This window comes from Prionailurus bengalensis, chromosome B1 (assembly GCF_016509475.1).
Source record: "Prionailurus bengalensis isolate Pbe53 chromosome B1, Fcat_Pben_1.1_paternal_pri, whole genome shotgun sequence".
NCBI classification, from domain to species: Eukaryota; Metazoa; Chordata; class Mammalia; order Carnivora; family Felidae; genus Prionailurus; species Prionailurus bengalensis.
Window position 1 is genome coordinate 66,667,130 of NC_057344.1, and position 26,882 is coordinate 66,694,011.

General features: G+C 33.2%; 1 protein-coding gene across 3 annotated transcripts in view; it reads left to right on the forward strand.

The window, feature by feature from the left end:
- FSTL5 (follistatin like 5) overlaps positions 1-26,882 on the forward strand; it is a 796,843-nt gene that overhangs the window by 486,782 nt on the left and 283,179 nt on the right. The window lies entirely within an intron of this gene.

Genomic DNA, 26,882 nt, shown 5'->3' on the forward strand with positions numbered 1-26,882 from the left:
GTTCAAGCCCAGTGTTGGGCTCCATGCTGGACACGGAGCTTGCTTAAAAAAAAAAAAAAAAAAAAATTAAAAAAAAATGCAGGTTTGCTTTCTGTTAGATGCCATAACACATATTAAAAGTCTAACATTTTAGGGGCGCCTGGGTGGCGCAGTCGGTTAAGCGTCCGACTTCAGCCAGGTCACGATCTCGCGGTCCGTGAGTTCGAGCCCCGCGTCAGGCTCTGGGCTGATGGCTCAGAGCCTGGAGCCTGGTTCCGATTCTGTGTCTCCCTCTCTCTCTGCCCCTCCCCCGTTCATGCTCTGTCTCTCTCTGTCCCAAAAATAAATAAACGTTGAAAAAAAAAATTAAAAAAAAAAAAGTCTAACATTTTAGAATATTTTCCAGATTAAATTGATACAATACAAATTGATGTATTACATTAGTCAACTATGTTAGTTTAAAATGATTTAAGTAACTATATCACCTATTAAATGGGAAAAATAAGTATGTCTTTAGATATGCAATTATATAATTGGTAAAAATATTCAGTTACTTATGTGGAAATATTATAAACTTATTTTTTATAATTATGCTCTTATCAAAAAATTAAATGATTTAATATAATGCTAAAATAGCATAAATATGTTAGTGTATAATAAAACATATTTTTAACTTTGTGTTAAATTGAGATAAAAAAGAACAGAACATTGCATCTTTTAACATAAAAATTGTGTTTCCAACAAACTGCATATAGCTGATCACAAAAAAATGCATTATTTCCCTTAAGTGGGCCCCCACTGCACAATTCTAAGACGCTAAGGATCCAATTCTCTGAAGAGGTTAATCCTGTTTACCGGACCCTATTGCAGTTTTGAGGTAGAGCTGATAAAAAAATGTACTCACTTAAACATTTACACAAGTATAATTTTGGATACTATGACTATCTACTTCGATGTCCTGTCTATTGGGGTGTAAACCAGAGTGGATAAAGGCTGCTATAGCTTTAAGGTCTTTATTAACACGGGCATGAAACCAGTAATAATTTCTAATAATGAAGAGGAAGAAGTTGTCTTTCCTATTGATATACTCAGCTGTAGGAGCCCCACAGTCTAAGTACTCAACACAGTCCAAATATTTATTAGGAACTGAAATCTCTAAAGAAAATATAATCTCATACACATAGATATGTCAATTTCCATTAACAAAAAGACCATTTAACTTCTTAGTTTGAATTATGGGCATTTAGGTCGTGTCACTATATTCATATCTTAGCCAAGAGTCAAAAAGGTCACTAAAGGCAATTTTCCATACCAAAGGAATGTCTGTTTCAAAAAAGTAAATTTCAACTTCAGAGAAAAAGAAAAATAACATTTGTAGTTTTAATCTAGCAGTTTTTCTCCATTCTAGTCACAAAAATTGTTCAAACCATTTTGAAGTCTATATTGAAATTACTACCCAGATGTTTTTATTTAACCACTTCTGTCTTTAGTACCTTGAGTTGAATAAAATCAGAATAATCTCTTTTCTAGACTTCAGTAGTAACTCTCACTTATTAATTCATTTAACAATACTGTATATTGTTACTTCATTTTGTGTGTGAAGCTGAGGTAAAGGATTATATAAAATAACATAAAGTCCTAAGAGGTTTCCATTCTGTTGGATAAAGAGAGAGAGAGGACAGAAAAAGTGCATAAAATATCATGTGGAGATTATATGAACAAAAGTAATGGATTAGACAGTGATAGAGTGCCATTATTTATAAGTAGCTGGGGATGACCTGTTGGATGTGGTGATAAATAAGAGAGATTAGAATGCAGTAAAGAACAAGCCATGTGTATATCTGTGTCATGGTGGGGAGGAGACAGTGCTATCAGGTAAAGGGAATAGCAAGTAGAAAATTCCCAAGGCAGGAGTGTGCTCCCTGTAGTGAAGGGTCAGCATGGAGACCAATTCAGCAAGAAGGTGAGTATAAGAAATAAAATTAGAGAGGTAGTCAAGGATTAACAGTCATTCTGCTGTGTAGACCCTCTTTGAGAATTTTGGATTTGATTTTGAGTGTGATAAGAAACAATTTACTTTTTAATGGAGTTTCTCTGTCAGCTCTGTAGAAATAGTCTATGGAATAAAGGGAGAGCAGGAATGGAAGTGATAGATTGGAAAGGTAGTTTTGGTATTAGCCCAGGCTAGAGATTATATATATATATATATATGAGTTAGAACACATCTTTTCATCGAATGTAGAATAGGTGAGAAAAGAAAAATAAGGATAACTTTGAGAACTTTGCTCTGAATATTTGGACAAACGGAGCCCTTGTTTCCCTAGATGGGTAAAGACCGAGGAAGGAGAAAATTTGGTATATAATTACATTTAAGTACCTATTAACATCCAAATAGGGATGTTGAATGGGCAGTTAGAAGTGAGATTCACTGGAAGTATGAATTGGAAACTGAATTTTTGGGTGGTATTTTAAACCATGGAGCAGGAGTTAGAGGAGTGAAGAGTTCACATGAATATTCCGAGTTGTGAATATTCTGAGTTCTGAGCTCTGCTATCTAAAAGTCAAGAAGATGAAAAACATCCACTAAAAATAGGAGAACAAGTGGCCAGTAAAATTGGAAACAAACAAACAAAACTGCAGAGTATATCTGTAGGAAGCCACATGAAGAGAGTATTTCATTAAGGAGAGAAGACTGAACTGTTATCAAATATTTGGACATCAGACAAAACTGTTTTGCTTTCTGAACTGCTTGAAATCACCCTTTTTTGTAAGCGAAATAATAGCTATACATAATCAGTTTTGCATGGGTCATCCCAATGCCTCTTCTGCACTTTGGCTTCCACTTTCAAATGGAAGGAAAAACCTACAGTTATGTTGGTTACATGGCTGATAAGTTCTCAGTGCATTTTCTCTTCCTTTCCTCTTCCCATCCTCCTCCTTAAAATATGTTTCTCATTGTAGTGATCCTGATTGTATTCATTATCTAGCTACATTATTTATTTTAAATAATCAAAAACCGTTGGTGGTTCTAACATTCAATCTAGTCTTTTTACTATAAAATAGTGTTGCTTTGAAATTAGTAAAACTTTTGAATGTGCTATTTATTAAATGGGCTTCAAACTTGGAAAGAAAAGGTATATTTAGATTGGCATTAAAATTACTAGTCTTTATTCCTAGTACATGTTACATAGAGAAAGTAACTTCAGGCTTTCTTTAAAAAAACAAAAAATAAAAAGCCAATTTATCTACAAAAGTCAAGCTGCACCTGTTTGCCTCTATAATCAAGAAAGCACAAAGCAAACTTTATTTCTCCCAGTGCAGAAGTTATGGCTTGTATCTAGAAGCAAACATTTTTAATTAGAGCTTATTTTTTCCCCTGTCTTCCTTCTTTCTAGAAGAGACTGGTGAGTATGTAAAGGTGACATTGGGATAACCACAAAACTCAGCAGATGATAGCGTTAGACTGAAGCCAAGGAGCAAGGAAATCCTGCAGCACAGCAAATCCTGCTCACACTGTGAGCATTCATTACAGGAGACAGGCTGGTGGATTAGAAGATTTGTTAAAGGATTAGGAGATTTGAATGTCATTTTTTTTTCCTTTCCCTTTTTTATTCTTCACAACAGGTTTCACTGTGTCAATTGATTATGAAATGTTTCATGTCTGAACATTAAGTAGAACATGAATGTAGCATTAAGTAAGATGGAGTACACTTTTCACTGAAAACAACAACAATAACAACACAGGCCTTGGAATAGAATGTTCTTATGTGCATTGTGGTCCTGAGGCAATTGAATGAGCATTTTGGGTGTTGGTTTACTTTGTCTTTGAGAAAATGTGACTTGAGGTGACCTCAGACCATTTCACACACTTTAATGAGTTTCTGCTTGCCCTTTGAGTCTTCCCTCTGGATGCGAAGCTCCTGAAAAGCTTTTCCAGAAGTTTGGGAAAGGAGGAAATTTTTTTAAAAGTAGGAATGCAAGTGACCAACAAACAGGAAGTGCTCTTCAGCTCACCAGTAAATAAAGACAATGTAAAATGATGGGATTGTTTTAAATGTTTACAAATATGATAGGTTGAACACAGTGACAGCACAATTTCCACAAGGTTATGGGGAAAAGGTATCCACCAGGAGTGTAAAAGGGTGTATTTCTGGGGAGCAGTCTAGCATTAAAAATCAAAGAGTTAACATGTATATTTTTTACTAAACAATTCCAAGTAGAGAAAATATACCGCATTCCAAATCCCTTTGATAGTAGGGGTTTAACTTAAATACAATATGTTACAAAAAAATCCCCCAAAAACAAAGGCCACCAAAAATGAAAAGATAATACATGAAAATATGCCTATTTTATAATGTTAGTAGAAAAGTTATGATTAATGGAAAACTTAAACATCTGTGCAGATATATCTAAGGAGAGGTGTGTGTGTGTGTGTGTGTGTGTGTGTGTGTGTGTGTCTATGTATGTGTTATTTTATTTTATTTTATTTTATTTTATTTTATTTTATTTTAAAGTTTATCTATTTTGAGAAAGAGAGACAGACAGAGAAAGCATGAGCAAGGAAGGACAGAAAGGGAGAGGGAGAGAGAGAATCCCACGCAGGCTCCATAACATCAGGATGAGCCTGACATAGGGCTTGAACCCACAAACTGTGAGATCATGACCTGAGCTGAGATCAAGAGTAGAACGCTTAACCTACTGAGCCACCCAGGTGCCCCTGTATGTGTTATTATAAATGGGTAATCAATATATTTTTCTCATGTTTTTGAGGGATTTCAGCTCCTATCCCCTTTTTCCATCTTTTTAATTTTAATTTTTTAAGGTTTATTCATTTATTTTGAGAGATAGTGAGCACGAGTGTGGGAGGGGCAGAGAGACAGGGAGGCAGACAACCCCAAGCAGGCTTCGTGCTGTCAGCACAGAGCAGGACGTGACTCCTCAGGAATCATGAGAGCATGACCCAAGCTGAAACCAAGAGTCTGACGCTTAACCGACTGAGCCACCCAGGTGCCCTGAGCATTTTTACACTCAAATAATTTAAGAGTGTTGTCTGAAAAAATATTTTTGAGAGATTTAGTGAATATTCCCTTTTCAAAGCAATATCACAAAACAAAGACACTCATTTGACCTTGAATTACTTAACATTTCTCTAAACACTTCATCGGGAAATGCCATTTGACATGACTGCTTCTACTCAAGAGGGTCTGAGAAACACCTTTTGAAACCCCCACGCCTCTGCTGTTTGTGCAGTGTCACCCTTCACATCCCCAGACAGAACTACAACAACATGCATATGCGTAAAACATATTTTGGTATTTGAGGCTTTCCTTCACATTATTAGCTACTATGATTCCTCATTGATTGTATAATTATTTCTATTTATAGAATGCTAACCAGAAAAGAGGTACTCCTTTAAATCATAAAGTTGTTTAGGGGAAGTGCAGACTTATTTCCTAGATTAATGAAATCTACATTATACTACTACACACTGACTTCATTAGACATGGCGACTGTGGCACAGACATGGCACAAACACATTTTCTGAGTGTTTTTGTATCATGCAACCACTGGCATCGATTCTCCGAGTCTGGTTTCCAAACCCCATCAGTCTAGAATTAATTCTGTGATAGGAACTTCATTGTCTTTGTGAAATCTGTAGTGGTTTTTGCAGAGTCACTACTAGGAAGGTTAACCTAATGGTCAAATGATTTAACTAGCTGAATTTAAGACCATTTACCAGCATTTGGATATTCTGCAAAATAGCAGAACTCAGCTCTTTATGTATTACTTTTTAAATTATTTTAATGTTTATTTATTTTTGAGAGAGAGACAGTGAGAGAGAGAGACAGAGTGTGAGCTGGGAAGGAGCAGAGAGAGAGGGAGATACAGAATCTAAAGCAGGCTCCAGGCTTTGAGCTGTCATCACAGAGTGTGATGCGGGGGTTGAACTCACGAGATGAGCGATTATGACCTGAGCCAAAGTCAGATGCTTAACTGACTGAGCCACCCAGGCGCCCCTATGTATTACTTTTTAAAAACACCTTTATTGAGATATAATTCATATACCATACAATTCAATTCACCTCTTTCAAGTGTACAATTCTCTGTTCTTTTAAGTTTATTCACAGAGGTGTGCAACCATCACCACAATCAATTTTAGAACGTTTCTACAATTCCGAAAAGAAATCCCTTACCTATTGGTGGTCAATCCACATCCACCCCAACCTTCAGGATAATATTAAAAAGAAGTATTGAAAAACATTGTTTCTTATTCCTGATCTTCGGAGGAAACTATTCAGTCTTACAAATTACATATGATGTTAGCTGTGGGTCTTTCATACGAATCCTTTATCAGATTTAGGAAGTTCCTCCTTACTTCTAGTTGTTGAGTGTTTTTATCACAAACGTTTTTGGGTTATGTCAAATGCTTTTTCTGCATCTATTCAAATTAGCATGTATTTTAGTTCTTTATTTTATTGCTATGGTGTATTACATTAATTGATTTTCAAAGGTTGAACCAATCTAAGATCCAAAGGATAAATCCCACTTGGTCATAATGTACATATAGCCTACTTTATATATTGCTAGATTAGGTGTGTTTGTATTTTGTTGAATTTTTTTTGCATCTATAATCATAAGAGGTACTGTTACATAATTTTCTTATGTAATCTAATTGTGGTATTAGGAAAATATTGACTATAGAGTAAGTTGGAAAGAAAGTCATTTGGGACAATATAAAGTATCAACTCTGAATACTGACACCCTACTCTAGAGTTTCTTGTTGTTTTTTTTTCTTACTATTTGTTTAGTAATTTAGCCATAATATTTCGGTAAAGTCTCTTTTCCCTACAGAAGAAAGTTCAGCCTCTGATATTGCAACTCAAAGGACTTATTCTTGGGCATGCACATATTCACCCTGGTACACCCATCCTAAGTTAGTCAGTGGTTGAAATAGGGCTCTCTATGTGCTTTTCCTGATCTCTGTTCAACTTCTGAACTGAATTTTTTATATCAGTTCCATTTGTTATTATCCACTAATTGTTAGATAATCGTTCTATTGTTTGATAACAACCTGGATGTAATCAATGTTCCATAGTCAGGTGATGCTAAATTTGGTTCATTTTGGAAGCATAATTTTGATGTATTCTTTGAGTCTTGCTTCAATCCTGCAAAGTCTCCTTTTAGCTATTTCTTTCCCTATTTTCTCTGTTAGGTGTTTCGCTTGTCTATTGTTTCATGGAATGTTAATGTTATCATGGAGTTATCAACTCATTTTAATTGTTCACCACTAAAATTTTCACTGTTTTCAACAGCCCCCTTAGGCCCCCCTTAGGCTGTTTTCAACAGCCCCCTTAGGCCCCATATTCTGTTCCAAATAGGTTAGTCACCTTAGAGACTGCTATGGAGATTTTTTTTTTCCCTTGTGTCTTGCCTAGGCAGAATTCTATGCTACTGCACTTGTTCTGGTGGTGAGAATAGCATCCCATTTCTCTCTTAGTGACAGACAGAACCTTGGTAAGAGGTTTGTTGGGTTGGGGTTGTTGCCTTGATCTTCTCACATTGTGTCTTCTAAGGTAGGAATTTCATTGGATGAGTGAGTAGTGATGAATGCAGTTGAGCCCAACATTCTTGCACCCTAGAGGTGGGGACTGGGAAAAGAAGGGAACTCAGATTTCTCACCCATGCTTGCCTAGAAAAGAGCCTCTTTATTATGGAGCTGAAGAAAATGAGAAATGATGGCGACCTTCCCCTCCTGGGAAGAAAGTGTAGCTCTAGACTTATAGCTGGGGAGACAGGCAGTGCCATTTCTTTGGTGCATATATACAGTGTAGAGCTTGCATCTTGCTGAGTTCAGGAACGAGGGAAGGGGTTTTCATTCAAATGCCACAGACTTGCTCTGTTTTTATTGATATTTAGTAGTAGATCTCTTCATCTCCTAGAGTAATTGTATCTCCATTTGCTGTATGCCTTTAGTTCAATTTAAAGACATTCATTTTCAAAAAATAAATTTTTACCAATTATGGTTATTTGGTTAGATAAGGGTCCATGAATCTCTCACAATGCCATTGGTAAGGTGTTTTATTTGCAGCATTTAAAAAATAATAATTAGGGAAACAGAAAATGGAAAGAAGTATGTCTCATAATTTTTATATATCTGTAATATGTATGAGTTTCATTTATTTTAATCAAAGAAATAAAGTTATAATAATGTAGAAATAAAGCTGAATATTCTATGCAGAAGAATGATATAAATGAATACAGGATTCAACTATTTGTCAAATAACAAAACAAATTGTTCAGTAATAAAACCACACATATATATACTCACACACATATTTACACATCACAAATATTTTATTGAAGAGATTATGATGAATATCTGTTATTTTTGCCACCCATCATTGCTATATTCTTTTATTTCTAAAATCCATATTTTATACCACGGCACTGATTCTCCAACTTGAGTAGCTATCAGAATCATCTGGATAGCTTATTAAAACTCAGATTACTAGGCACCCCTCGCCCCACGTCGGGCTCTGTGCTGACACCTCAAGCCTAAAGCCTGCTTCAGATTCTATGTCTCCCTCTCTCTCTGCTTCTCTCCCACTCATGCTCCGTCTCTTTCTCAAAAACAAATAAACATTAAAAAAAAATAAAAACAACGAAAACAAAATAACAACTCATATTGCTAAGTTTCACCAAAAAGTTCCTGATTGAATAGGTCTGAGGTATAGCTGATAATAAATGTATATCTAAGATAAACTTTGAGTATAACCGTTGTAGAGAACCGCTTTTTCTTTCACTCTTATTTTCTGAGGCTTACAGTGATTCAGATCTGGCCCATCTGAGGATGACATTCTTCCTCCACAGTGATGGGAACATGATTCAGTAAGGACCATGACACAATAAGGATCATTACGTCAACGGTCCTTATTTTTTTCCTGCACGATTTGGAGAAAGGCAAGCATTCTCTCTCTCTTTCTCTCTCTCTCTCTCTCTCTCTTTTTAAATGTGCCTACAGTTTTATTTATTTATGTGTGTATTACTATTTAAGCATAGTTGACATACAACTGTATTAGTTTTATTAATTTAATAGTTTTAATTTTAGGTGCACAACATAGTTCTTTGACAATTCTCTATATTATTCAACGCCTACCCCCGTAAGTAAGTGTAGTCAGCGGCTGTCACCATACAACATTATTGAAATATTATTGACTATATTCCTTATGGTGTATTTTTCATTTCCATGGCTTAATTATTTTTTAATGGTTTGTATCTCTTAATCCCCTTCATCTATTTCGCCCTTCCTCCCCACTCTCTCCCCTCTGGCAACCACTAGTTTTTTTTCTGTATTTATGGGTCTGTTTCTGCTTTGTGTTTGTTCATTTGTTTTGTTTAGTTTTGTTTTTTTAGATGTTATGAAAAATAACAACAGATGTGTTTGAGGTAAAACACTGGAAAATTTTTGTTTGACTATAGGTTATAATCAATGCATATTGGATTTTTCATGTATTTAAATGATATTATAGCAGTTGTGACAAATGCCACAAGGAAAAGTAAATTAGTGAATTATTAGCATTATTTTACATTTGACATTTCATAAATATTCTGTATAATATTGTACATAGTTTTATGTAAATTTAGCATATAAAAAATCTATTTAGAAGAAATACTCCTAATATATATTTCCATAGATCTAGAATTGACATCATGTTCATGCCTGGTAGGCAAATAACCAGATAAAAACTATTTTTTTGTCCTATTATACAATTCATCTCCCTTTCCCTAATTACAAAATATATATTATATATATATATATACACACACAAATATTTATATGTATTACAAATATATATATTTACAAATATATATATGTAAATATATATATATGCATGTTTAATCATTAGAAAAGGGGGAAAGTGTTAGAAGCAAAGAAAGCAAACATAAAATCATGTGTGTTTTTGAGAACTTGAAAAATAATTTATGTAAATGATCTTACATGGTGTAAGTAAAGAGTACAGTCTCTAAATGGTGCACACGGCATGAAACAGCTTTAAAGGGGACATCCAACAGTAGAATCATTTCCCTCTGACTCAGGGCTGACACTTGTTCAAGCTTTTGTGGGTTTCTTATTTTTATTATTTTTGTTAATACCTTTAATGTATTGAAGTACAACTAATTATGCATTAAATATGGGAATACGCTCTTAAAATGGAGTGTTATTTTAGCAAATATTGAGTGCATGTATAAACTGTAAAACAACCTCTTATTTTAGGTAAAATTTAAGTAAAGAAGTGATATAATGCAAAGGATTAAATTATTTTATATAAGCTTACACTTTGAGAAGTCTTCTAGATTTCTAAAGTAGACAAGGGTGAAAAAATGTGATAGAGAAGAGATCTAGATATATTACAAGGAAGACGAGGGCCACAATCTTTTCTTTGCCTCTGAATTTGGGACAGGATTCTGGATGCCTCTGTGCTGAAGTCTTAAGATTTGAAATGTGTAACTTCCCTTCCATCTGTAAAATTCCACATTGTAATAATATGTGCTCACTTTAGCTTTCTACCATCTGGAATTTTGTGGGCAGGCATTAAAGGTCTGTTACTGATAAAGTATACCTTTACCTTCACAAAACTTGAAAAGTATTTTTGTGGGGGAAATGAATATCTATTAGTTTTTAATGTTTCTTCCTCTTTTTTGTCTTTATTCTCCATTTCAATGTTATCAAGTTTTAACCCCAAGCACCAATGAAACAAAGACACTGTCCAGAGACCAAATATCATCATAGATTTCTTTTAAATTTTCTCCATTTGTACAATGGAATATATTCTATTATTTTATATCATCATCAAAAAATTAGTAATGCTTGTATTCCACTGTGTAATAAAATTGAATTTATAAAATCAGAACGAAATATGTTAGCAAATTGAAAACTTTCATTAATCAGTATATTTGGCATAACAACACCAAAATAGCAAGGTTTTATGAGGAAACATTGAAATAAGGTTTTGGAATAAACATATTAAATTGTTTAATTTTCATAGGTTAATTTTATACAGAAGTATTATATGTAGTACATACTTCAATCTTCATGCTTTAAAGTTTTATGCCATTGAGGCATTTATAGAGTAATGAGTGAAATACAAATTCAAAGTTTTATACTATTTTCTCCTTTTCAATAATGTATCTTCTAATAAACGTATTGCTATAATTTACAAATTTGTTGGTAAAAACAAATCATTGGCATTTTTAACTCTTTCTCTCTATTTTTTAAATGCCTACTTATTTTTGTGAGAGAGAGAGAGCATGTATGAGTGGGGAAGAGGTAGAGTCATTAACTGCATAAACATTTTTTTTTCAGTAAGGCATGTTGTTGCTTCCATAATAGGATTTTGGCCAAGAAGTTCGGTTTAAAATTCATTTCAATACAATGTTCTTCTGATGTGTGAAAATTAAATTTCTTGCTTGAGAAGTGAAAAGTATCATGTAACTATTGTAATTAGACTCAATTTGTATTTCTAGAAAGGTATTTCTCTCTGAACAAATTAATTCATAGAAAGAAACAAATTAATTTTTGTGGAGATATTTTTTGGTTAAATAAATGCATTAGAATCATTAGAATAAGTGTATGGTAAAATAAGTATTATTATAGCACTAACTACAATCTGTATAAAAGTAATGTTAATCTAAGAATTGATGACCAATAGTTGTGTGTATAGATATTTTACTATTATTATATGTATTCTTTTAGTGAAAGACTGCTGTATTAGCTGTTTGATATTGCTAATGAAACGATTTTAGCCTGCAAAGATTAATTATGGGAACCTTGTTCAGAATATATGATTTGGATTACCCTGGATGATGCTATTAGCTTATTAATTTAAACAAGCTAGTACATTCAGATTTTTTCTTTTTCAGGTAGTGATAGCAATGACCTCTATAAAACTCGTTAAGTGCACATTTTCTTGTTTTAACTTTAAAATCACTTTTGTTACAATGCAAAAATATTTATAAACTATATTTAATCTAAAAATATTTTGCTTATTAAAATGTTTATTTATTAATTTTAAAAGAGAGAGAGAGCACACATGCAAGAGTGGGTGGGGAAGGGGCAGAAAGAGAGAATCCTAAGCAGACTCCACACTGTCAGTGCAGAGCCCATCATGGGGCTCCATCTCATGAACAGTGTATCATGACCCAAACCCAAACCAAGAGCTGGACACTCAACTGACTGAGCCACCCAGGAGCCCTCCAAAATATTATTTTAAATGCTATATACATTTGTAAGAAGAATGAAAGTAAAAGAAACACCTCAGTTTTAGCAAATATCCAGTAATATTTCCTACTGATTTTCCTCTTATCCATGGTTTGAGTTATTCTAATGAAAAAGCATTCAATTGGCAATTAGATAGTTTCCAATTTTTTTCTAGTACTTATTATTTCAGTAGCATTTTTAGATAACTCTTTCTCTTTATTTTTTAAATGCTTATTTATTTTTCTGAGAGAGAGAGAGCATGTACGATTTGGGAAGAGGTAGAAAAAGAGGGCAACAGAGGATCTCAAGCAGGCTCTGCGCTGACAGCAGGGCCTGATGCAGGTTCAAATCCACCAACCTCGAGACTATGACTTGAGCCGATATCAGGTATTTAACCAACCGAGCCACCGAGGTGACCTGTTTCTCTATTTTTTTAAAAAAATAATGACAAATTATAGCCCTTTTTAAGTTAAATAATTTTATTAAATAATAAGTAAAAAATAATACAGATCAAAGCTTTCTTACCTGTAAAATAAAATAATTATTGCCTTCCAGACAGCTGCTTATTTTGAGATCCTTATACTTTTATAAGCTAATATATGTTCATTCTTAGAATATTGTTTTTACCTGATGATTTTATAGATGTTGTTGGTTAAGCTTCAATAGGTGCTAGTGATTAAGACATTTTTTTTTTGGTCCATCCTTGTTTGATTCCAAATTAAACCCACCTCACTGACATAAAGTCAACGACTCATGATAAATAGCCCCATAAACCTATTATTCAAAAAGAAAAAAAAAGAGTAAAAGTAAAAAGTGGAATTCTTTCACCTTTATTACAATCTAAATACTATTATAATAATCATTAAACCAAATTAAAAAATACATATTTTATAATGATTAAGTATTTTGTAAACTTTTTAACTTTAGGTATTCACAGAAACCCTGCAAAGAAGGTTGGCAAGGTCAGTGTTATTTTATTATTTTATAAGTGAGTAAACTGAAATTCAAAAGACAGGACCCAACCAAATCACAGAGCACAAAGTGGTCCAGGCACAGATTTGGAATTCAGACCAAGGCCTTTTGACTTTCAGTCAAAAAATGAATTTCCTTCATGGTTTCCTAATGTACTTATTGTCCTGTCCAACTGAAGCTTAGGTCTATTTAAAATATAGGATTTCTTCTAATATTGTACATTTTTCCCCCATGACATCCTAAAGAAGTTGATGCAGGCAGGTTGGGCCTGAGGACCCAGAGGAGGGACCCACAGAGTAGCCAGGAGGATCCTTGGCTTCACACAGAATGGAAATCAAATATAGCCAGAACGAGTGAAAGTATTTATTGAATAGGGTGAGTGACAGATGGAGAATAGTAGATGGAGTGTCTGGGAAACTTGGAAAGGAAATAAGAAAGAGTCTTGTCTTTGTTTGGGGTTAGGGAATTTTATTGGGAAAGGATCTAGGATATGTGTTTTTCAGGATTGCATGATAGGGTTCAATCAAAGATGAGTCTGAGGTGAACAATAGGTGTTATTCCATAAATTATGGAAGGTAAGGGTATTGATGCCAACATCAAATGAGGTTTGTCTGATGCTAATATCCTGGAATGTGTTTGGGATCTTGTTCTCCTTAGGTGTTATCAGCTGTTTGCGGCCTAGGACAAAACTCTGAAAATGATTAACTTCCTTGCTTCCCCCTGTAAGTGGGAACATAGCTTTTTTGGCTTATTCAGAGGCAAAATATGGAACATGAGCAAATGGGGCCTAGCAAGAAAACAACAGAGATAGAGTCTTTCTAATATGGAGTCCCTTCGGCTTTCCTACTTTAAGACTATTCTTTTCTTTCAAAATCAGTACATCTTCTGTAAGTTTTTCTTTTGTTTTGCTAATAATACATATAGGTAGGGTTTTGTAGGAAAAAAACATTTCCCACACTTCATAAAAATAAATATTTTTATCTTCTCTAATTGGCTATCACAAACAGGTTTAGTTCATTTCAACACTCATTTAATATTTGTCTACATTGTGCTTGATATAGAGTTGACATAAATATAAATTTATATGTAAGTTAATTTATAAATATGAATACAGAGTTACGAATATACATAAGATGCCATACCTGTTTCCACGGAGTGTATAATTTATTGGAAAGATCATTGCAAATAGTATAATTTTTAAATGTAATAGAATATTTAAATACTATAGTAGAGCTATAAATAGGACTATTGGATTATACAGATGAATAAACCCAATCTGAAGTTCAGGAAACGCTTCTATAAAGGATAGATGACTATTTGAAGAATAAATGATGTCTGAATTTTTAAGAAAAAAAAATGAGTTAGATTAAAAAAAAATGCGAGACACAACAGCATGAGCAAAAGCACAGAGTAGACCTCAAGTAGGTCACGGTGAGAAAGAAGATGGTCTCAGACCTGAGAAAGATAATGTGTGTGTGTTTTGGGGGGCGGGGGAAGTTGTCTCATATGATTAACAAAAAGGTAGCATTACTGAAAGTAGAGTTAAGCAGTTGATTGTGATAGAATTTTTCTTCAAACTGCCTAGGTAAACATCAGTTTGTAATAAAACAAGATTATTTTTTCTTTTTTCTTGGTACCTAGTTTACTAGTGTTTTTAACCAACTTTTCTTCCTGTAAAAATTATTTATCAGATAAGAAATCTTGAATTGCCTTTCTTGGTCATTAGTCCCTTGTCACAAGTTTGTAATAAAACTTTGACAAGAGCTAGCAATCAGTTCTTCCAAAATTTATTTTAAAATTCCCAAAGTGCATTTTCATAGGGTATTAATGCTGTGTTCAGATTTTTGTTATGGTTGAATCTGCTTAGAAAATTTTGAGTTGGATTTATTTCTTATGAAAACTTGTTTGTGTTTTTATCTATTTATTTGTTTGTTTATGTTTTTAAAATATAAAGGCAATAATATATGTTCAAGTTGAAAAAAGGGGAAGGCCAATGACTGAAATGAATGTAAGGCTGGATCATTGTATATATTATAAATCTCAATATTATAGTAGGTAATTCAGAAATTAATTTATGCTTTATGAAGTTCTGACCTACAGATTCATTGTTAATTTAATATATTTAATATTATGCATTAAAATGTATATATAATCTCTATAAATTGTTCAGCAACATGGAGTCTGAGATTACCCATAAAGCAACTCATCAAAAGATTATTGTTATAAAGGTCTGTCTACATATGTGGAGGGAATAAAACTGTATCAAATGAAAGGGAGAGAGAGAGAGAGAGAGAGAGAGGTGTGGGATTTTTGTTTCAAATGGTGCTGCCTGACGTTAAGGATGTTTTGAACCTCAGGAAAGGGTGATAAAGCCCATCAGGTCAAGACCACCAGGAACAAACCTGTAGTCAAACAAATTTAGGTTTACTAACTTGCCACAACAAAGGAGAACTTAGCCATCTGGGGCTGCCATAACAAGGTAACAGACTGGGAAGCTTAACAGAAGTGGATTTTCCCACAGTTCCAGAGGCTAGCATTCCAAGATCAAGGTGTTGGTAGGTTTGGTTTCTCCTGGGTCCTTGCTTCCTGTTTGTAGGTAACTCCCTCTCACTGTGGCCCCACACAACTGTCACTCTGTGTATGCACAATCCTGGCATCTCTCTCTCTCTCTCTGTTTGTAAGGACACAGGTCATAATGGATTAGGACCCCTCCCTAATGGCCTCATCTCAATGAATTTACCATTTTCATATGCCTATTTCCAAATATACTTACATTCTGAGGTATTGGAGATCACAGCTTTGACACATGAATTGAGGACACAATTCAGTCCATTGCAACTATGTATCAGTTGTTCTGATACATAGAGGAAGGACTGGAGGAAGCAGAGTTCAGCTTTGTTTTGGTTTCTGTCATACAACAAGGGAGGTTTAGCAATCAGTTAAGTTAATAATATTTTTATTTATTTGTTTTTTTTTTACTTTTAAAAATGTTTATTTATTCTGAGAGAGAGAAAATCCCATGCAGGCTCTGTGCTGGAAGCACAGATGTGGGTCTTGATCTCACAAATCCCAAGATCATGACCTGAGCTGAAATCAAGAGTCAGGCACCCAACCAACTGAGCCACCTTGGTGACCCCAATAATCTTTTCAAGGTAAGGCAGAACAGCAAAATGGATCTGAAGACATCATTGGTATGACAAGAGAAATCACTCCAAAGGTGGCTGTTTTAGCAGCCTGAAGCAGGGGTGGCCTGTGGAAAAATGTTTGCTACCTTTGGAGCCAGTCATATATCTATGGTTGTTATCAAAGTCTGATAATCAGCAGGACTGATTCCATTCTCTCATTCTAGGATGTCACAAGAAATAATGAGTAGAATGTAGAAAATCCTGAGTTTACTCTAAAATGACACTCTGGGGTGGCATGTCATTTCGGGGGATGACTGTGTGGCTGCCCATAGATAAACGGCCGCTAATAAATTGCTACATCTGTTGGAGCCTCCTAAAGATTCCATGACTAAGCACAGGGAGGAGAATCTGCAATGTTAGGAGAGGCAACTTCAAATAAACTTCAAATGAGCTAGATTGACCTAATAATAAAAGAGAAGTGATAATCATTATGTAATTAATGTCTCTATTGCCCTCATCAACTGCAGGCACACTTACACTTTCATTTGACTAAGGTAATTTTTAAATTTTGAAGTAGTTTTATTTACATACTGAGTGTCATGCAACAATTAATTCCAATGTTATAAAGTAGCTTAAATTTTATTTTGTATATCAAGGGAAACCATCAATAGTTTTAAGTAGGAGAATGCCATGGTCAACCCTTCAAGATTGTATTAGTACCACCAATTTCAGAATATATCTCTGCCTGCTTTGAAACATATTTAAATATGTCCTAAGGAAGTACATAAGATACTGTAATAGGAATAACGCAAACAAATATTTTACGAACTATATCATTGTAAGTATATTAACATATTTATATGTAGGCAATGAATGTATAATATCAATCCAATCAGCATGTAATGGTACCTGCGTTACAACTGACTGTTTCTTATACCAAGCATCAGAACATAAAACCACGTTTGAACTATGGCATAATAGTTATTCCATACACAGTGTATTCAAGTATCGCTTGAATATCATATCCAAATGAATCAATTTACAACTATTTAAGTCAACTCAATAGTCCTCTAACCACATACTTATATGATAAAATCTTTAACTTATATTTTGAATAAGAAAGATAATACGGAATATTTGTTTAGAGCATTATCATCTGGAAGAATAAATGGTCACAGTGAAGCCTGGGTGGTTCAGTTGGTCAAGTGTCCAACCTTGGCTCAGGTCATTATCTCGTGCTCCGTGTTTTCAAGTGCAGAGTTGGGCTCTGTGCTGACAGCTCATAGCCTGGAGCCTGATTCAGATACTGTGTCTCCCTCTCTCTCTGCCCCTTTGCTGCTCATGATCTGTCTCTCTCTCTCTCAAAAATAAATAAACAATAAAAACCTTTTTTTTAATTAAAAAAAGAATAAATGGTCATTATGAAAATACAGAGTGATACAGGTATTTTCCGAAAGTTGGAAGTACACATTGGGTCACTTCACTTTCACAAAAGACCTACTACGTTAGTGGAGTAAAAAAGTGAAAATTTTCCTTAGGTTCCTTTCATTTAGCAAACACAAGTACTGATACAGGTCCTTTGTAAAAGTGAAGTGGCCTAATGCAAACTTTCAGAAAGTGGGGGATACTCTGCTTTTCACTGCTTTGGTTTACAAAAGGTTTTACAGATGTGCTTTTGGATAACAAAATGTATTGTTGGTAAAATCACATTTTGTTTTACCTAAAACTTGTTCTGATTTTATACTAAATGATAAAGCTATAATTTAGTTTTCTTCTCAATTTTTATAATCAGATATTAAAATAATTCTGTTTTCTTTTTAGGAAAAATACTGCTTTAGATTTACATTGCTTTAGAAAGTTACATTGCGAAAATGTTTTCACATACATTTAAGATTTTTTTTCCGAGTCAGAATAACATTTAAGAAAATGTAAAGTATTAATTCCAGTGGATCCCAAGTATCTTTGTCACCCATATGAATAAAATTAAAATCATTGATAACATATGTCCAAATAAAGTACATATTTTCCTTTATTGATGCTTTGATGTAACAGAATACATCAAATCATGAACGCACATATGATCAAATATTCATTAAACTTGAAACATGGTCTTAGAATAAAGGTACTTTTTTTAGTTTTAGAATAGGTTGTTTTCAAAAAACTACAAAAAAAATAAAACATAGTTGCTTTTAATCACATTCTAAAGAAGGAAAGCAAATGAATGCAGGTTTAATTCAGTCCTAATTCCAGACATAAAGAATATGCTTCATTACCATTTATTAGTTTAGAATTTTAGCATTAATTTTGAGGAAACAATGAACTAGAACTTGAAAAAGAAATAACAAGCTCAAAATCACATCATTGTTAATAGAATATGTAATTGAATATGTAACTGAAACATACATTTTAAGTAGAAATCTTTTATTTTGTAATTAGTAACATGTTATATGCATTATAAAAATAGTCATATAAATGTACAAATTAACATAAATTTTTATAATTGTATTCTATAGAAACTCAATATTTTATGCACTACAAAAGAAATGGCCAAAATTACATTCACTTTGCATATCTTAAATGTGAATATATTAATGTGTTTCTTGCAGATTATTTTAGTTAAATAATGAAAAGCTATATCTGAAAATATCCTGCAACTTATATAGCAGATTCCAAGTTATCACAGCACAGGTTGTTGGTTGGGAAAAACAGTGCTCTCTTCTCTAAAATACAAGGGGTGAAGATTGAGGCAGAAAAAATGCAGACTGCTTTTGTCTTGTCTTTGAGCTGAAAAGACTTATTTCATGTGACCAGTACTAAGTAGTACATATTAAATATTCAACAAATGTTGAGCAGCGTATGAGTAATAGTGAAAATATTTGTACAAGCAATTTATATGGAATATCATCTTTTTATGTATGCATTAAAGGCTACATTAAGGCATAATTTAAAAGGAAAACTTTTGAAAAAAATTAATACTTTTTGTTTTTATGTAAATTTCAAATTTCAAAATCGTGATCTCTTTATTCCAAAAATAAAGTTTTCAGCTATTAAATGGTATGTCAGAATCAATCAGCTACTTAAGGACAGATCCAGAACTTGAAGTTGTTTCCTGTTCATCTGCTTTTCACAGTTCTTTTACTGCTCTTTGAAGATTTAGACTGTTTCATCAAATTAATTCTTCCTTTCAGTTCAATTGCTTTTATTCCACAGTTCCCTTTAAACGTTCATTACTGATATGAATTTCAGAGTTTTAAACTTTCTTATTGACTGTTTTTCATTATTTGTTTCAAAATTACCCTGTGGAATATTACAGAAGATGGTGGAATAGGAAGCTCCCAGAAAGGATTCCCCCTACTAAAACAACTATTGAACTGGCAAGAATTGTCAAAATAAACTATTTCAGGACTCTGGATTCTGGTGAAACAATTGTAGTGTCCAGGAGAGTGCTTGATGAATAAATAGGTTGGTAAAGCATTCCACATAGGAGCCACCATTCCTACTACCAAACTCAAGTGTAGATAGCTGTGTGGATGGCAGCACACATTCCCAGTGTGGCTTGCTGGGGACAGTGTGGACAATATGAATGTTACCCTATAAAGATCAGAAGTGGCACATTAATTTGCCTGTTGTTTCACTGGGGGATTGGTGCAGAGGTTGGCTCAAATGACTTCTAGCATTTGTAAAAATAATTTAAAGAAATAGAGAACATCTTTTTTTTTTCTGACTGATCCGATAATAGAACGAAGACTTCAGTGATCACACATGATAAAATATACAGTCTTTGTAAAAAAAAAAAAAAAGTTTTGATAAGTCACTTATCAAATGGACAGCTGCAGCCCTCAACAAGTAACATCAGCAATCTCTGGGGACAGAGGAGAACACAATTTACAGACATATCATATTACAATATTTAAAATATCCAGTTCTCAAAAAAAATTATAAAATAGCCAAAGAAACATGAAAACATATCCCATTCATAGGAAGAAGCAAAATCAGAAATCTCTGAAGAAATCCAAATATAGATTTATTACATGAATACTTTAAATTAGCTATGTTTAAAGATGCTCAATGAGCTGAAGGAAAACGTGAATAAAGAAATAATGGAAATCAAGAGAATGATGTATGAAAAAGTAAGGAATATCAGTAAGAGATATAATTGTAAAACAAACAAACAAACAAATAGAATTGCTATAATTGAAAAATAAATAGCTCAGAGGAAAAATTTTCATAATCTGGTCTTACATCCCCAGAGAGGTTCAACAGAAGATATTAGCAGGAAGAAAAAAGAAACAGCAAATTTGAAGATAGGGCAATTGAAATCACCAAGGAGTCCTTCAGGCTGAACAAAACGACACTAGACAGTAACTTGTAGCCAAGAAACAAAGATCACTGGTAAAAATAATTACATAGATAACAATAAAAGGTAGAATTATTATATTTTTGGTTTGTAACTTTCTTTTGTTTCTGAAATTATTTAACAGACAAATTTACAAAACAGTAATGAATTTATGTTAATAGTTACACAATGTATAAATATGTATTTGTGACAATAACAGCATAAAGGGATGGAGGAAAGAGATGGACAGGGATAGATTTAGTATATGATATTGAAATTACATTGGTATCAATTCAAACTTCATTGTTACAAATTTAGAACATTAACTGTAATCACCATTGTAATCAAAATATGGGAATGAGAAGGGAATCAATATAATTCGCAACAGAAAATGCACTGAACTAAAAAGAAGCAGTGGAGGAAATGAAAGACGAAAAGGGTATAAGATATATAGAAACCAAACAGCAAAGTAGCAGAAGTCCTTCCTTATCTGTAATTATGTTAAATGAAAACAAACTCAACTCTAAAGTCAAAGGCAGAGATTGGTGGAATGGATTTAAAAAACATGGTCAACTCTATATTTTGTTTAAGTGATTCACTGTAGATTTAAAAATACCAATATGTTGGGGCGCCTGGGTGGCGCAGTCGGTTAAGCGTCCGACTTCAGCCAGGTCACGATCTCGCGGTCCGTGAGTTCGAGCCCCGCGTCAGGCTCTGGGCTGATGGCTCAGAGCCTGGAGCCTGTTTCCGATTCTGTGTCTCCCTCTCTCTCTCTGCCCCTCCCCCGTTCATGCTCTGTCTCTCTCTGTCCCAAAAATAAAACGTTAAAAAAAATTTAAAAAAAATACCAATATGTTGAAAGTGAAGGAATGGAAAAAAATGTTCCACATAAACATTAACCAAGAGGGAGCTGGGATGGCTATACTACTGTTAGACAAAATATTTTTATGACAAAATGTGTTAGAGGAGGTAAAGAGTGGCATTATATATTGATAAAAGTACCAATTCATCAAGAAGATATAACAATTATAAACATATATGCAGCAAACAATAGAATCCAACATACATTGGCAGCAATGTATTGGTAGCAAACATTGACAGAATTGAAGAAAGAAATAGTTATAAAATATATGTCTACAGTATTGTTGGGGACTATACAGTAATACAATTGAAGATTGTATGTTAATTGAAAACTTCACACCTCAATGGGATGAAGTTAAAATCAATAAAAGAAAAAAGAACTGTAAATTGACAAATATGTGGAAATTAAATGATACACTCTTAAACAACCAATTAGAAGAATCTACTAGGAAAATTTGGAAATACTTTGAGATGAATAAAAACAAAAACACAACAAATCATAAATACCTTTTGTCATGTAAAGGAAGTCCCCATCTTTTCCTGGTTTGGTGAGTGTTTTTATCATGAAAGTGAATTGAATTTTGTCAGAATGTTTTTTCCATATACCTTTCCATAAAATGAACAAAAGTTACCTTCCTAGGAAGAGTTTATAATATACAAAAAAAGGAAAGTCTGGCCTTCTATTCCAGGAAAGTGAAAAAAACATTCTTAAGTCAACTACATTTTTTTCCTACTCATGTTGTTCCCTGTTTCCATATCTTGGAACATATTAAAAAGGTTGCAGTATGAACAGAATATAGAGCTGTGTCTAGTGATGTAAATGTTTCTCCCAAAAAATTAGTGCTGCATGAAAAGAAGTAGTTCATGACTTCTGTAATTTGTTTATTTTGAATTAATTACCATAATAAGGCTAATAAAATCAGTAAGAAATAATGACAGAAAAGTCAATTATTATTTGCAAATGATGTAATTGCATATCTAGAAAACCTAAAGATCTCAATTAAAAGCATTATAATTGAGAAGGATATTGGGTTCAAGAATACACAAGCAGTACTATTCTTGATTGTAATGCAATAAACATTTAGAAAATACAATCAAAGAAAGATGCCATTCACTCTATCACCAACATAATTAAATATTTCTATTAACTTGTCCATAAACATAACTAAAAGGTGAAAAATCCTATAAAATTGCAAGTCTTACTGAAAAATGTGAAATTAAAATGGCAAGCAAACTAATATGTAAGAAGTGCAAACACTCAGAGATCAGTATTCTGTGAGAAAGTCCAAGGCCAGTGTAGAGATACAATGACCTATAGAAGAGCGCTGAGGTGACATGTAAATGAACATTTCTTGCATCTATCAGTCTAGTGCATTTACTAGCAGAATGCTACAAAGTGAATGTCATGGAAAAGAGTAATTTCATAGTTGAGTTGAGCCTGCAATACTGACCTACAGAATCATGATTTAATACAATATTTGCCTCTTTATGCCACTAAACTTTAAGGTAGTTCCTTATGCAAAAAAAAAAAAAGACAACTAGTTAAAACAGTTATTATAAGGAAAGGTTTATTTAATTAATTTAATGCCTTTCAATACCAGTCCAAATGTTATTACTGCATTATACACACACACACACACACACACACACACACACACATACACACATAGTAATCTATATATACCACATAGGTATATATTTAAAACTAGGTATGGAATTTCCAGAAAGGCTAATTTTTATTTCATTTTCTTCCTTTCTGTTTGTGTGGGATGTTAAGATCGATTAATAGTTATTTTGGATTAAGGATGGTTTTGAAGATGGAGAATATAAGCAGTGAAAAAAAGAAGGATTCTAGGTTTCTGGTGATATTGCAAAGCCACCAATTCTAGACTGGTTCTTCTCAGTGGCTGTGAATGTATAAAATCTTTTGTGTTTACACTTTTATAGCTGAACCTAAAAATCAAAATGATAGTAAAGTTTCTATAGTGAAATATTTAAAAATCATACACATTTTTATACTCTTTACCTCATATCTTATAGGATATTTAATTTGAAATGGTTCCAAAAGACAAAAAAAGGAAATAAATGAATTAATAGAAAATAAATTCACTTTAATTACAGGTTGGAAAATTTTTGTAAGAAGAACACCAAAAGAATAAATACTGAAGCATATTTGTTAAATTAAATTGCATATTTATGAAGATGACTCAATAGCATAAACCACTATAAAAATTATTTGTGACATATATGGCAGGAAAATAATGTTTAACATTGTACTTAATCATTGTGGATCTAATATAAATCTTTTACCATTATCTGGTCATTATACATCTAGTTTACTTCAAACATTCAATTATTCTAAATAATTAAGAAAATGCACATAATTATTTCATTATAATAATGTAATATAAATAATGATTAAGATGCAAATTAAAGCATTGAGGCAAACATTTGCACTTCTTTAATTGTCAAAGTGTGCATGTATGTGTGTGTGTGTGTGTGTGTGTGTGTGTGGTATTTAATGATAATACATACTGTCAGCAGGGGCCAGACCAACACACATTTTCTTGTCCAGTTTATTAAATTGAAAATTGGTATTCATTTTGAGAGGTCAGACTTCAGATATGAATAAATATTTTTACTTTGTCACAAAATTAGTTTCACATATTCCACTTATAGGGATTTATTTTAAAAAATAATCAATTTGTTAATTATCTATATGTTACTTATATACAACTTACAATTTATTTAGAATAAATTATAATAGAGATGGAAATGACAAAGATATCAAAACTGTGAGGTTCACTATATAAATTATAAGTGTTTCATATCTACCTACAGAATATAACATAGTATAATTATTAAAAAGAGGATAAAAAATATGGGTAATGATATGAAAGTATGCCTCATACCTTATTGTTGAGAAAAAGTTTAGAAGCCTGTAGAAATAACATTATCTGTGTATGTTTCATGCTACAATACATATATACATATGCTTATATTTATATATACATACACACATATATATTCATGCACACATATTTAGCATAGTTTAAATCTCATTATATAATTATTTGAAATGTGTATAAAATATTTCAGTAAGGGATTATGGATAAACTTTCTTTTTTAATTTTTTTTTAAGTTTTTTAAAATTATTTTGAGTAAGAGTGTGAGTGAGGGAGGAGCAGAGAGAGAGGGAAAGAGAGAATCCCGAGCAGGCTTTGCACTGCCAGATTAGAACTCAACGCAGGGCTTGATCATGAAATTTTGAAATCATGACTTGAGCACAAATCAAGAGTCAGATGCTTAAAAAACTGAGCCACCTAGGTACCCCTATTTTTTAATTTTAATTGTATATTTGACATACAATTTTACATTATTTTCAGGTTCACAGCACAGTAATTTAACAATTATATACATTACAAAATGCTCACCAAGATAAATCTGGTTCCTAACTGTCACTATACAAAATTATTAAAATATTATTGATTATATTCCCTATGCTGTACTTTTTTTTCCTATGCTGTCTCCATGAGATATTTATTTTATAACTTGAAGTTTGTACCTCTCCATTCCCTTTGCCTATTTTTGCCTACTGCCCCCCACTCTGACAACCATCAGTTGGATCTCTCCATCTGAGTCCCTATTTTATTTTTTTAGTTATTTGTTTGTTTCTATTTTTAGATTCCACATACAAGTGAAATCATATGGTATTTGTCTTTCTGTTTGACATATTTCACTTAGCATAATACCCTCTAGTTCCATCCACATTGTTGTAAATGGCAAGAATGCATTTTCTTTTTTATGACTAATACTGTACTGTGTATGTATAGCATATCTGCTTTAATTTATCTACTAATGGACACTTGGGTTGCTTCAATGTTTTGGCTATTGTTAATAATACTTCAGTAAACATACAGACACATATATCTTTTCAAATTAGTGGTTTTGATTCACAAAAATAAAATGGATAAAGGACCTGAATGTGAGACAGGAAACCATCAAAACACTAGAGGAGAAACAGGAAAAGACCTCTCTGACCTCAGTCGTAGAAATTTCTTACTTGACACATCTCCAAAGGCAAGGGAATTAAAAGCAAAATGAACTATTGGGACCTCATGAAGATAAAAAACTTCTGCACAGCAAAGGAAACAATCAACAAAACTAAAAGGCAACCAACAGAATGGGAAAAGATATTTGCAAATGACATATTGGACAAAGGGCGAGTATCCAAAATCTACAAAGAGCTCACCAAACTCCACACCCAAAAAACAAATAATCCAGTGAAGAAATGGGCAGAAAACATGAATAGACACTTCTCTAAAGAAAACATCCAGATGGCCAACAGGCACATGAAAGGATGCTCAACATCACTCCTCATCAGGGAAATACAAATCAAAACCACACTCAGATATCACTTCACGCCAGAGTGGCCAAAATGAACAAATCAGGAGACTATAGATGCTGGCGAGGATGTGAAGAAAAGGAACCCTCTTGCACTTTTGGTGGGAATGCAAATTGGTGCAGCTACTCTGGAAAACAGTGTGGAGGTTCCTCAAAAAATTAAAAATAGACCTACCCTATGACCCAGCAGTAGCACTGCTAGGAATTTACCCAAGGGATACAGGAGTGCTGATGCATAGGGGCACTTGTACCCCAATGTTTATAGCAGCATTCTCAACAATAGCCAAATTGTGGAAAAAGCCTAAATGTCCATCAACTGATGAATGGATAAATTGTGGTTTATATACACAATGGAGTACTATGTGGAAATGAGAAAGAATGAAATATGGCCCTTTGTAGCAACATGGATGGAACTGGAGAGTGTTATGCTAAGTGAAATAAGCCATACAGAGAAAGATCGATACCATATGGTTTCACTCTTATGTGGATCCTGAGAAACTTAACAGAAACCCATGGGGGAGGGGAAGGAAAAAAAAAAAGAGGTTAGAGTGGGGGAGAGCCAAAGCATAAGAGACTCTTAAAAACTGAGAACAAACTGAGGGTTGATGGGGGGTGGGAGGGAGGAAAGGGTGGGTGATGGGTATTGAGGAGGGCACCTTTTGGGATGAGCACTGGGTGTTGTATGGAAACCAATTTGACAATAAATTTCATATATTAAAAAAACAAATTAGTGGTTTTGTTTTCTATAGGTAAATAATGGGTAAACTTTCTTATATGAAGTTTTATTTTCTGTATTTTCCCCAAGTATTTAAAAAATTATGCACTGAATATATTTTATATGTATAATTATAAAAGTATTAAAATATGCAAACAGTAACAGATTTTGTATACACACACACAATCTCTATATAACTTAGTTTTCTTTTGTAATTTGACAATATGTATC